At 39.4% G+C, this 13,423-nt stretch overlaps 1 protein-coding gene across 1 annotated transcript in view; it reads left to right on the top strand.

Annotated features, from left to right (window-relative positions):
• The first annotated feature begins 884 nt into the window (after positions 1-884).
• The window catches only part of FREM1 (FRAS1 related extracellular matrix 1), a 271,046-nt gene continuing 258,507 nt past the window's right edge, over positions 885-13,423 (top strand). Inside the window, exon 1 of the mRNA XM_069090684.1 lies at positions 885-1,339. The gene's annotated coding sequence lies outside the window, so the exon portion shown is untranslated. The remainder of the gene's footprint in view (positions 1,340-13,423) is intronic.

Here is a 13,423-nt window from a genome sequence, read left to right on the forward strand (position 1 = left end):
TGTTACCTATCTATAGGAAAGTATACTGGAATTCCTAAAGTACTATAGGAATGTGAGTGAGCATTAACAGTTCATATGCGCCCATCTCATCACTCTAACTATACTGTAAGCTCCACAAAGGCAGAGCATGTGTTCTGCTTTTTTCAAATTTCCTACAATCCCTCCCTCTAAGATGTAAGCAGGTCAATTGATTGAGGTCAGTGTGGCAACATACTCCAACCACAAAGATGCACAAAGTCCTTTATAACTGAGGATCACAGATTCAGTAGGAAGGAATCTCAGAGATCATCTAGCCCAGTTCCGCAATTTCATGGAAGAGGTTAAATGATTTGCCCGTTGTTGGCAGAGGTCAGTCAGTCAACAGGCATTTGTTAAATGCCTGCTGTGGTCCAGGCACTGTGCTGAGTTCTGGGAATATGAAGAAAGGCAAAAGGCAGCCTCTGATCCCAAGGAGCTCACAGGGAAACGACATGCAAACCACCAGGAGGTATATTCTGAGGTAGAATTGGAACCCAGGTTTTCCTGATTTGGACGTCCCGTATTCTATTCAGTCTGTGTGTAGATCATCAATATTTGTCAGTTGTTGAGGTTTTATTTGGGGAGGGGGCATAAGGGAAGGGCCTTACCAAGAGATTTTATTATTTTAATAAATCTGAAAACCTGGGGGAAGCAGAGCCCTGCTTTCTTAGGGCCCAGACCCAAAGCACAAAAAAGCCTCACCCAGCAACCATGTGGCACGCAGCATTAGTGCAATTTGCAAACTAATATAGAACATACTTGAAAAGATTCCCAGTGAATCCACACTGAAAATATCTATACACTTTGAGGGTGGGGGAGATTTTGGCCTGGATATTTCATTTCCAGAACAGGTGGTGAAGCTAAATATGTTTAGTACACTTGACATACTTGGAGTATAACAGTACAAGAATTCAGAGGCTCTGATCAACAGCTCTATGTTACAATGAACTGGGACTGGCTTTTGGGTGTGGGCTCTTTGTTTGCTTTCCTAGGAAAAGGAACGTGTTTACAGCCTCCCTTCCACAAAGAGAAATAGGGCTATGGCAGTACTGTTTGGCCACTCCTTTGTCACCAACTACGTGAAGTAAGCTATCGTTTTTTGCCTGCCAAGTTAAAATGGATTCTCAAGAAACTCCCTAAGTGCCCCTGGGGAAAGAGAAAGCTTTAGCAAACAGACATCACATTTTATTGGTGCTTTTTGGTGTGTGTGTGTTTTAACAACACAGTTATATACACCTCTTGCCCTGGAATTGAATCCTCCTTTGTAAGAAAGAAAAAAATATTAATAAAAACAATCAATGCAGTGACCACATCTGGTAAGGTATGTACCCATTCTCTCTCCCTCCCCATAGTCTCCTCTTTGCTATGTTTCATTATTTGTTCTCTATTGCTATTATGGGTTTCTTAATTACTCAGAGTAATTAAGTTAGGCTGCCTTCCCTTTTCATGATCTTTTCATTTATACTCTACTGTTTTTCTGATTCTGCTTGCTTCATTCAGCATCAGTTCATATAGGTCTTCCTAGATACCGCTAAAGTCATTTGTTACTACACATTAATGTTCTATGACATTTATATATCAAAGTTTGCCATTCCCAGTTGACCATGTCGCTTCTGCTCTTCTCTCTCTCTCTCTCTCTCTCTCTCTCTCTCTCTCTCTCTCTCTCTTTCTCTCTCTCTGTCTCACACACACATGTTTTGTTACAAATGTTTTGATATATTGGACTTTTTTTTTCTGTTTTCAGTCACCTTGGTGTATATGGCCAGAAGTTAGACTACTGGGAAGCCTTGGCTTTGACTTCAAAATGGACAGGATAGACACAAGTAGGAATATATACATATATATATATATATGTCTATATATACACACATATATAAATATATTTTCAGTCATTTTTCAGTTGTGTCCAACTCTTCTTAACCCATTTTTTTTTTTTTTTGGCAAAGATACTGGAGTGGTTTGCCATTTCCTTCTCCAGCTCATTTTATAGATGAGGAAACTAAGGTAAACAGGGTTAAGTGACTTGCTCAGGGTTACACAGCTAGTAAGTGTTTGAGGCCAGATTTGAACTTAGAAAGATGAGTCTTCCTGACTCCAGGCCTGGCGCTCTATCCAATGTGCAAACTAGCTGCCATTATAAATATATTGCACTCCTATTTATAATTTAAGTATATGCATACATGGAGTTGATGTGCTTGACAATTTTACACAGTGACTTTTTTTCATAAAAGTTTTTTGTGAGAAGCCAAAGAGGCCTGGTTCAGGACTCAGATATTAAATCCTAATAGTGGACTTTAAAACAAGAATCTCTTTGTGATGTGACTTTTTGTTGTTAGCTCCTGAGTTCTTTGTTATGGGTGACGCTTATAAGGATGCTACTTGAGTTCTGAGATGAATAGGCTCTACCCCAAGATTTTCGTTATTGAGAGACAAAATATTTGATTCAGCACTCAGGTATCTTTGGGTGGTCAGCTCTAGATGTGATGTCTTTTGAGGACTGCAGCTTTGGCTTTGAAGTTTGCTCTCAATTGTATCCGTTTATGACTGCGACTGCATTAGCAGATACCTGAGGCCTAGATCAAAGGTCTTACCCTAAGACTTTAGTCTCCTAGATAACAAATCCTTATCAAATTATCTATTCCATGCTACTTCCAGGATATGACAGGCTAAGATAATGACAAGAATACTTGAGTCTTCTTTTGTCTCACTGCTCTATAAAAACCTTGCCCTAAGAATCAATAAATGGAGTTCATTGTTCTTCCTCGAACTACCCACATGGCCTGGTCATTTCTTATTCACTTCTCCAAATCATGCTAAGTGCTGGACACTGAGCAGCCCACGGCAGTTTTTGATTATTTAGCCTTTTGCACAACACACAAAATCAACACAGACAGCATTTTCCAGGGCTAAGATGCTTTGTTCTGGAGTATAAACACTTGGTTTCAGATCCTGGCTTTCCTTCTTAACAATTTATGGAAACTTAGGTAACTCAATCTCCTTCGGATTTCCTTTATCTTCCTCCTTTCTAAAATAAGGGGCTTGGCTTGAGTAGCCTGTAACTAATTCTACATGAATTAAAGTCTGAATGACTCTAAAGTCATTTCCATCTTTAAATCTATGATCCTAAATTGACTGTAAGAGATTGAAAAGGAGGAGGTAGGGAGTAGGGGCCAGGGAATGCTGATTGTTGTTTGGGGCTATTAGAAAGTCAGTTGCCTTCCAGACTCTAGAGCCCTAATTGAAGTCGTGTAGATTTACGATGACAGGAGTGACTTTGGCTAAAAATTGGGTGGCTAGATATGGAAAAGAAAAGGGCTCTGTGCTGAAGTCCCAGTCTGGAAGAGATGTCCTGGCTTCAGCTGGGAAGCATCTTGGAGAAAGCCTTATCACCAAGAGGTTGCATTGCCTAAGCCCCAAGGCAAACCTGAATTCCATTCCTCCCCAAGCTCAGTTGTCAAGCAAGATTATTCACGTCCCTCCCTCCAACAGAGTCTGTTTTTGGAATGCTCCATCCAGATGTTTTTGTTGTATCTTCACTCAGTCCCATGAAACCAACTGATCCCAGCCAGGCTGGAGGCTGCTAACAGATAAGGAAAAATCATTTAAATGTGATCTTTTGGTGATTCGTGCTAGTCTTCTGCTTTGTTTACTTTTATTTTCCTCTGAGATTTTCACTTGGTTGCCTTGGTTTGTTAGGGTGTTTTGTTTTATAATCTAGAACGTGTGCAATAATAAGGAAAATATGAAAAGGCAGGGGGAGGAGGTGGGTAAGGAAGAAGAGGAGAAGGGAAAAAGGAAGAAGAGGGAGGAGTGAGAGGAGGAGAGTGCAGAAGAATTTTTAAAGCCCTTGACAACCCATCCGATCCTACCTTTCCAGTATTCTAACTCCATTCCTCTTTTTTGCTATCCAGTGACACTGATACTCCGTATTCTGAATCCAAGCATTTTCTTGCTATCTGTAATGCCTAGAACTTTCTCCCATCTCACCTGAACTTCTGGACTTCCTTCACATTTTAGCTAAAGTCCCACCTTCTGTCAGAAGCCATTCCTGGCCCTTCTTAATGCTAGTGCCTTTTCTCTGCAATCATCTCAATTTATCCTGTTTATGGCTTGTTTGCATGCTATTGCTGCATTCTGTTAGTCTGTGAGCTCCTAAAGGACAGGAACTAACCCGGCCTTTCTTTGTATATACAGCATTTAGCAAACAATGCCTGGCACACAGTAGGCACTTAATGTTTATTGACTGACTGACTGACTGACAGCTCTAAATCTATGATCCTATTACAACAGCACCTATTGTCCCAGGTTGTTGTAAGGCTAAAATGAGTCAATATTCGTGAAACACTTAGCAAACCTAGAAGTCCTAAATAAATGCTTGTTATATGCTATTATCACTATCATCCTATAATAAGGAAAATTTCTTCAAGGTTTATAAAAGCCTTTCTTCACACCAATCATATGAAGCAAATAGAGCAGGTCCCTATTTTACAGATTTGGAAACTGAGGCTCAGCAGGGAGAAATAAATTGTCCATGATAAAAAATATTGAGGCACTGTTAGAGCCAAGATTGGACCCTAGGTCAGAATCACAAAACTGTAGAATCTGGGAGGAATGTCAGAAAGAATTCCATCCCTAACTTGTATGAATAAGAATCCCCTCTGCTGAAATTTAGCCTTTCCTTAAAGACCTTCAGGAAAGAAAAACCTCTTTGGTTCTGGGGCAGTTCATTCAACTTCTGGATTACTCTCTCTAATGGTTAGAATTTTTTTCCCCCTTAAACCTAAATTTTTCTCAACATTCACACGTTTCCCCTAGTTCTTTCCTTTGAGACAAAGCACAGCAAGTCTACTTTTCCTCCCATGTGACAGCCCATTAAACATTTGAAGACATTATTATGATCTCATTATCCCCAAGCCTTTTCTTCTCTAGCTTAAACACCCTTGGTTCCTTCCAGCAGCACTTATTTTGATTCCAAGTTCACACTGGATAATAAAAGCAGCTAGCACTTATCAGAGCATTTTAAGGTTTGCAAAGAGCTTTACATGTTATCTCATTTTTGAATGAGAGATATGTCTTCATGTTAGCATCGTTCTTTTGGGAATGAATGAATAACGAAGTCCTCATTTTTTTTTTTTTTGCTTTTTGGAGGGCAATTGGGGTTAAGTGACTTGCCCAAAGTCACAAGGCTAGTAAGTGTGTCAAGTGTCTAAGGCCAGATTTGAACTCAGGTCCTCTTGACTCTAGGGCTGGTGTTCACTGCACCACCTAGCTGCCCTTAAAAGTCCTCACTTTTATGCTTCATGTATATAGGGTACGAGTGTTGTACAATGCATTACTACATTTTCAAGTTTGCTGAGAAGGAAACTGGGAAAGCTTTTACTTAGTTGGTTTAGGACTCTTTCCCCCCCTTATATCCCATTATAATAATAGCTAACATTTATATATCACTTTAAGGTACACAAAGAACTTACCTATGATACCTTGTTTGGTCTCCACAACAAACCTTAGAGGTAGGTGCTATTAACTGAAGTATGAGAGAGTTTTAAGTGACTTGCTAGGGGTCTAATCACCTTGAAAGCAAATGTTGATTTTTGAGGCCTCTGGTATAGCCTTTGTGTGAACAAACTATTTATAATTTTAAGTTGGTTATGTGGGATTTAATGAAGCATTGAAATACACATTTATGAGGGAAAGGACATTGAACAATGAGTGATATGATTGATCCTTCTAATCAAATTTATAAATCAAAATTATAAAATCTGAGATCTAGGAGAGGATTCTGAGATTATCTGGTCTAGCCCATACCTGAGTAGGAATCCTCTCTACCATTTCCCCACAAGTGGATATCAGCTTCTACAATCAGTCAGTAAACATTTATCAAGGGCTTTCTACGTCCTAGGCATTGTGCTAAGCCCGAGGCTACAAAGAAAGGCAAAAGACAGTCTCTGACCTCAAGAAGCTCACAATTGAATGGGAGAGAAAATATGCAAACCACCATGTATAAACAAGATATATTCAGGATGAGTTGGAAATCATCAGCAGAAAACTAGCATTAAAGGGGACAGGAAAGGCCTCCTGTAGAAGGTTGGGCTTTAGCTGGGACTTGAAGGAAGCCACGAGACAGAGATGAGGAGGGAGAGTCTTCCAGGCATGGGAGATGGACAGTGAAAATAGGCCACTATTTGAAGTAGGCCACACTACATTGAAGAAAACATCATTTCCATCTGAGGCAGTCCATTTCACTTTTGGACAGCTTGAATTATTAGCAAGTTTTCTTTATACTGAACCAAAAACTACCTCTCTGTAGCTTCTACCTATCTCTCCTAATTCTGTACCACTGATTAAATCATAGAATTTTAGGGCTGGAAGGGATCTCAGGGGACATTTAGTCCAACTCATACCCCCAAAGGAATCCCTAATGCAATGTGCCCCTAAACTGGTCGTATATTCTTTTGAAGATCTCCAAGAAAGAAGAGCCTACTCCCTTTCAAGATGTCGTTACACTTTAGAACAGTTCTTGCTATAAGGAAGTTTTTCCTGTTGTTGAGTCTAAATTTGTCTCTGAAACTTCCACTCCTTCCTTCTGGCACTGATGTCTTGGGCCAAATTGAACAAGTTCAATCCTTTTTTAATGTGATGGTCCTTCAAACACTTGAACGCATCTATAATGTGTTCCCCCGAGTGTTCTTTTTCCCAAACTAAATATTCCCATTTTCCTTAAAGGATCATCAAATGACATGAAATCAAGGCACTTCACCATCTATGTTTCCCTCCTTTGGACCTTATCAATGTCTTCCCTAAATTGTGATGCCCAGGATGGAATATAATGCTTAATATGTCCAGTCTAAACAGGCACAGTATAGAGGGACCATCATATCACATCCAGATTCCTAGAAGCTAAACCTCTCTCAATGTACTTTAAGATTTCTTTAGTTTTTTTTTTATTCAAATGAGGCTAGCAATCCAATAAAACCCTCAGATCTTTTCCACAAAAAATTATTTACCCATAGTTCCTCCATATAGTACTTGTGAAGTTAATTTTTACTAATTTTACATTAAAAAAGTTAAATAGTGATTGTTAAGTGGCTTAAAAAGTGCTAGAGAAGAGAGGAAGGCCTATGACAGAACCTTGGGGGACACCCATAGTTAACAGCAATGATCTGGAAACCAGACACATGTGACCTTCTAGGTTCTTGGTATGGCTTTTAGATTGAGTCCAAGTTTTATAGAACAAGTCCTTTTATTTATTTATTACAGGACACTGTGAAGTTTGGATTAAGACAGAGGGCAACATTTGAGGACCCAGAAGGCCACATATGGTCTCAAGGCTGCAGGTTCCCCACTCTTGACTGGATAAAGACCTAGCAAAGAAGACTGAAAATCAGTGATTAGACAGGTTGGAGGAGAAGCAGGATAGAGCATTGTCATTGAAACCTAAAGAATATAGAATATCAAGGAGAAGAGGGTGATTGACAGTGTTAAAGGGTACAGAGACGTCAAAAAAGGATGAGGACTGAGAAAAAGGCCATTACATTGGGCAATTAAGAGATCATTGGTAACCTTGGAGAGAGAAATGTCATTGAAATGATGAAGTCAGGAGTCTAATTGGAGAGAGTTAAGAAGAGAGAAGAAATGAAGCAGACACAGATTCCAGATAACCTTCTCAAGGAGATTTGCATTGAAAAGGAGGAGAGATATAGGATGATAGTTAGCAAGCTATCCATTCTGTGTTTCTGAGCTGTTATTACTGTTATTATCATTTCCTTGGCTAACTCCTTCTGAGACATTAAAGATTTAGTTCCTTCAGGAATATGAACTGAGGGTTTTTCAAAGGTGGGGGAGACATGGGTGTGTTTGTAGGCAATAGAAAGGGAGAGGCTGAAGATTAGCAAGAGAGTAGGGATGATAAAGGAAGCAAACTGATGGAGAATATGGGACGTGATAGGATTACTTGTGCATATAGAGGCATTTGCCTTGAGAAGGAAAAGGGCCACCTCTTCATGTAAGACAGTGGTGAAGGAAATAGTATCTGAGGGCATCTGATGTCAGATGAGCAGGGAATGAGAGGTGGCTTCTCAGTAAATGGTCTCTCTTTTTTTTTTAAGTGTTAAAAAGCAAGGTTCTTAGCAGGTAGAAGGGGTTGTGGGAAGCTTGAGGAAAGATAAAAAAAATAGTGAATCAATAAGAAAGGTGTAAAAAGATTGCTCTTTTTTGGGGGGGGGGCAGGAAGCAGAAACACTGGTGGGCAAGTGGTCTTCGGTTCCTTCTGTGTTATCTTGATTGTTACTGCTTCTAGGGTGGTAGAGGGAAATGCAGAGGGAATCTCTCCCACTCTGTGAACATGTAGAAGCTGATGACCTCTGTTTCTGTAAGGGAAGTGGTAGCTATTGTTAATCTTGTACTCGACCAAGATTTATTTACAAGTTCGGTTGCTATGTAAAATGATTCCAGGTGTTCCATTTGAGTCTTCTTACATTTTGATGAGGCTGTAATAAACATCCTGGTTACTGGGCATTACAAGGTTCCCTACTATGGATTGTTCCTTTCCAAGAGACAGGCCACATCTAGCTCAGTGATCTGGGAAGCTGAAAATCCACATCTTGTTTCAGACTCATAGAATGTTAAAGCTTAAAGAGACGTTGGAGAAATTCTTCCTGAGCTGCATTTTACAGGTGAGGAAACTGCAACTCAGCCAGATGAAGGGAATTGAGTGTTAGAACTAAAGCTGAGACTTGATCTGAAGATTCTTGAATGCTGATCCAGTGCTATTTTCAAACTTCTGAAGGTGGGATGGAAAAGAAATCTTATTGCCATCCACCAGAGTTCCTACACTAATAGGCCCTGCACCATTTTTCAGCTTTTTCTCCCTAAGGTCAAGCACAGGACATGGTACACGATAGACACATTAAATGGTTTATTGAGTTAATTTCCAAATGAATTATCACAGCTTTAAAGTAACATTGAACATTTTATTGTCCTTTTCCTATGTATATTTTTTGGCAAGGTTTCTCAATCAGTGTTAGCGGGAGAAGCATGAATAGCTTTGAAGCTGCTAAAAGATAGATGGGAGAAAGGTTAAAAAAAAAAAGACAGTCCACTTGTCCCAAGATTTTCCAGCAATAGGAGAGATAGTTGCCATGGTGGTAGTTAAGCAAGCAGAAAGCAACCAAATTGTCATTCATGTCCTTCTTCTTGTTAAATCTTTAAGAGAAAACAGTAATAGAAAGGGCCCTGGATTTTAAATCGGAAAAGTTGGATTTCAATTCCATTTCTCCTCCTTTCTACCTGGTGATTTTGAGTAGCTGCATTAATCTCTCTGGGTATCATTTGTAAAATGTAAAATGAAGGAGTTGGATTAAATTAGAATTGTTTTAATTTAGTAAACCTAGAAGGAGAAACTGACCCTCATTTAATAATAAGAAGAATGTGAATGATAATTTTGGTCCAATATGCTTGAATGAAGGTCCATTCCAGTTCAGCTCATGAATTCTAATGTCTTAACATGTTCTTTGCCATGACCAAAGATTTGAGAGCTAATTGGGGATGCCGGCTGACCCTGAGTTCAGCTTGTATATTCTCTCCCTGCATTTAGTGAAACTCATGTTTTAAACCCTTTATTATTCCAGAGAAAAGCAAACCATTTCCTGCCAGTAAAACTCTTCTAGGTTTGGTCAAAGCAACTCTAATTTCTAGTGAGGCTTGGCTCATTAGTTCTTCCAGATGGTCCATGTAAACATGGCAGGAGCAGCAAATTGTGTGAAGACCTAAATGTAAATCAAGAAATAAGGATTCATTATAATTTGTATGACAAATGGATGTGCTATAGTACGAATCAGTGCACAGCTCTGTCGATCAATCCTGCTCCATTATAGTTGGGATTCCCCAGAGGCTCATTTCTGGATTGGGCTTCCCCATTTTTGTCAAGGTCAATGTTTAAAGGCATCCTCTGTCTTGTTTGCAATATAGCAGTTGTATTCTCTCGCTTTGGGTGACATGATGGTTCAATGTGATGGTTCATTGTGGTTCTTTAAGAAGTGGGAAGGAGATAATAAAGTGTTAAATATCGCTTTAAAGACTTGAGAATTGATTTAAAAATTTAGCCCTATGAACCATTTATTGTGTTTACTATGTACCATGTCTTGTGTTTGGCCTCAGGGAGACAAAGATGAAAAATCATGCATCCCTGATCTTAAGGAACTTATAATCTCCTGGGGAAGGGAAAAGATGTGAAATGTACATAAATTAATGAGACAAAAATGAGAATGTGATAGGGAAAAAGGAGATAAGGCAAAGTGTTCTGAGAAATCTGAGAGGAGAGGGCAGATGATAGAATGGTTTTGTCTTCTTTCCCTCTAGAGATTAAACCCCACTCCTGACCCCAAATACTGAGAAGCAGGTATAGTAAGAAGAGGAAAAAACTTGACTAAAACTTAGATGACCAGGATTTTAGTGCGGGTTCTAGCACCAAATAGCTGTGTTTTCTTAAATTAATCTCCGCACCTCTCTTAATTTCCTCATCTCTGTAAAATGAGGGGATTGAAAACATAAAGTCCCCCAGTTTTAAAATTCTATAATTTTATGAATACCAGCTAAATTAAGATAATTATTTAACTTTTTGACATATGATTCAGATACCAAATTCTAGTGTTCTTTTACCTGAATCAAGGAATCACAGAATTAGGTAATATCAGTGTTGGAAGCTACTTTGGAAATGACGTAGTGTCATCCCCTCAATTTTACAGAAGAAGAAATGGTGGCTCAGAGAAGAACTATACCTTATTATAGGTCACATAGGCAATAACCTCTGGAGCAGATACGTCTCTGGACACCACATTCAAGATTCTTTTCACTGTTTCCTGGTAGCCTTTTAAGATGCCCTACAGCATCTCCCAAGAAAGGTGCACAAGAAAATCCACTGGGATGGGCAGAGAACTTATTGGCACTGAGGAGAGACACACAGCTGTTTAGAGCACTGGCAGCCTCTGTAAGATTCTGGTGCTGTCCTCCTATGGCTACATCTATGGCCAGTGTGGGCTGAGCAGGACAGTAAGAAATATGCCCTATTCCACTGGAGAGCAGGAAGGTAGTGATTCTGTAATTCCCACCCTCCTCCTGACACTCCTGTACTTTCCCTCCTTTATCTCTGCTCCCAACAAGGTAGTAGGGCATACTCTAGACATCCCTGGCTTCATTAAAGAGTACCAGATGAGTTCCTTTCTGCCAGGCTTGGCTCTTTCCTCTGTTTTCTTCTATATTTCGTCTAGTATCTTTAAGACAGTAAGTCCTTCTTGAATGCTTTATTGTTGTTGAGGTCTCCATACCTGCCTTGGCTAATTTATGTGGGTACTGTAGAATGTTAGCAAATTACTACTGTATGCAGTTATGTCACAAGGCTAAATGATACTGAGATAGTCCACTAATACATTTTATGGTTTATATACTAGTTTCCACTAAAATAATGTTGTTTGCCCTGCAAAGAAATCAGTGAATGCTAGCATCATGGATTTCTGAGTTCATCTAGTCTAACCTTCTCATTTTACAGATGAGGAAACCTCCTCCCAGGTGTGGTGGGTAAAAGATGAAATGACTGAGGAAACAAAGCTTTGAGCATATTGATTTATATTTACATATTTAAGATATGTTTAATGTATTTATTTACATTAAGCATTGCATGGTAATTGCCCAACTAACTGGGACCAATAACCTCCTCAGTATAGGTCTGGACCCAAATACAGGGAGAGACATACCATTTTATACATTAAAACCAATTAATTAAATAAGACCAATTAATTAAAAGGAAACAATACAACATTAGGTAATCTGATTTCTAGTTGGAGGAAAGATTAGGGACTTTCCAAGTTGGGAGGGGCAGAGTGAACAGGTACTGAATTCAGAAAAAAGAAGTATCCCATGGCACCCCCCCCCAGCTGTCTGTAAATAGTCAAAGGAACATAAACGCAATAACTGACTGATCAGTACAGGGCCAGTTTTCAGTTAAGACATGTGGGTTGCTTGAGATGTACGATACCTAAGGGATCCATGCTTAGCCCTGTGCTGTTTAACATTTTTTATCAGTGACTGGAATTAAGGCATAGATAATATGCTTATCAAATTTGTAGATAACACAAAGCTGGGGCTGGGGACACAGAGGATGACAGTCATGTTCCAGAAGGACCTTGATGGGACATTGCATGAAATTCAATAGCAATGAGTTTAAGGTGTTTTCACTTGAATACAAAACAATCAAATTTGCAAGTATAAGATGGGAGAGGCATGTATCAACAATTCTGAAATATGATCTGAAGGTTTCAGCTGCCATGATATAGAAGCCAAAAAGCAAATGCGATCTAAGGGTGCATTAAGAGGGGCAGAGTCGGCAGGATCAGAGATGGTCCCTCTATATTTTGCCCTTGTCATATTATCTGGAGTCTGTATTTAGTTCTGAGCATCATGGCTTAAAGTTTAAGGATGCTGACATGTAGAAGAGTGTCCAGGGGAAGACAACCAGGATGGTGTCTTTGAGTTCATGATGTATGAAAATCATGTGAAAGAAATGGTCATTTTTAGGCTAGTGAAAAGAAGAATAAGTGGAGAGGGGAAGGAGAGGGTGATAGCTGTCTTCAAAATTCATTGAATGGCTGTTAGGTGGAAGATGGATTAGGTTTGTTTCAGTTTGGCTGGATAGGGCAGAACCAGGCGTAGAGGGAGGAAGTTTCAAAGAGGCCCATTTAGACTTGATACAAGGAAATTTTTCCTAACAATCAGAGCAGTTCAAAAGTGCAATGGGTTGTTGCCAGAGGTGATGCATTTTCCCTCCTTGGAGGTCTTCAAGTAGAGTCCAGACAGCTACTTGGTGGGTATATTACAGTAGGGATTCCTTTGGTGTGTGGATTCAACTAGATGGCCATTGACATTCTTTCCAACTCTCAAATTCTGTGTTTCTGAACTATTATTACAATTTCCTTGGCTAACTCCTTCTGAGACACTAAAGATTTAGTTCCTTCAGTAATATGAAGTGTGTTCAATTATTGTGTCTTGTTTTTATTCCAAATTCAATAGAGCTGTTAGAGGGGAATTCACTGATATTAAGATCATATGCTCACTTAGCCTCAATTGCCTCAAAAAAAAAAAGATCATATGGGTCCTCTATTCAAAAGTCTATTGGTAACTTGTGGCCCAGTACCCCAAACTCTGGGCTTATGTAGACTGGGTGGAGTCTTTGGTTCACTTTGCCCTTACCCATAGCTTACTTTGGGAAATCTCAAAATAAAGTTTGTGTCAAGCTCTCCACAAATGTGAATAGAAGGGTTCCCATTTTCCATACAAGCACAAGTTTAAAAAATCAATGTTGGGTAGAAGACAGACATTATTTCACTCCAAGAAATGAATGTAGAAAAGACAAAAG

This window comes from Petaurus breviceps, unplaced genomic scaffold (assembly GCF_028583685.1).
Source record: "Petaurus breviceps papuanus isolate PSGF00001 unplaced genomic scaffold, PetGlider_PUasm1.0 187, whole genome shotgun sequence".
In the NCBI taxonomy this organism is placed as follows: Eukaryota; Metazoa; Chordata; class Mammalia; order Diprotodontia; family Petauridae; genus Petaurus; species Petaurus breviceps.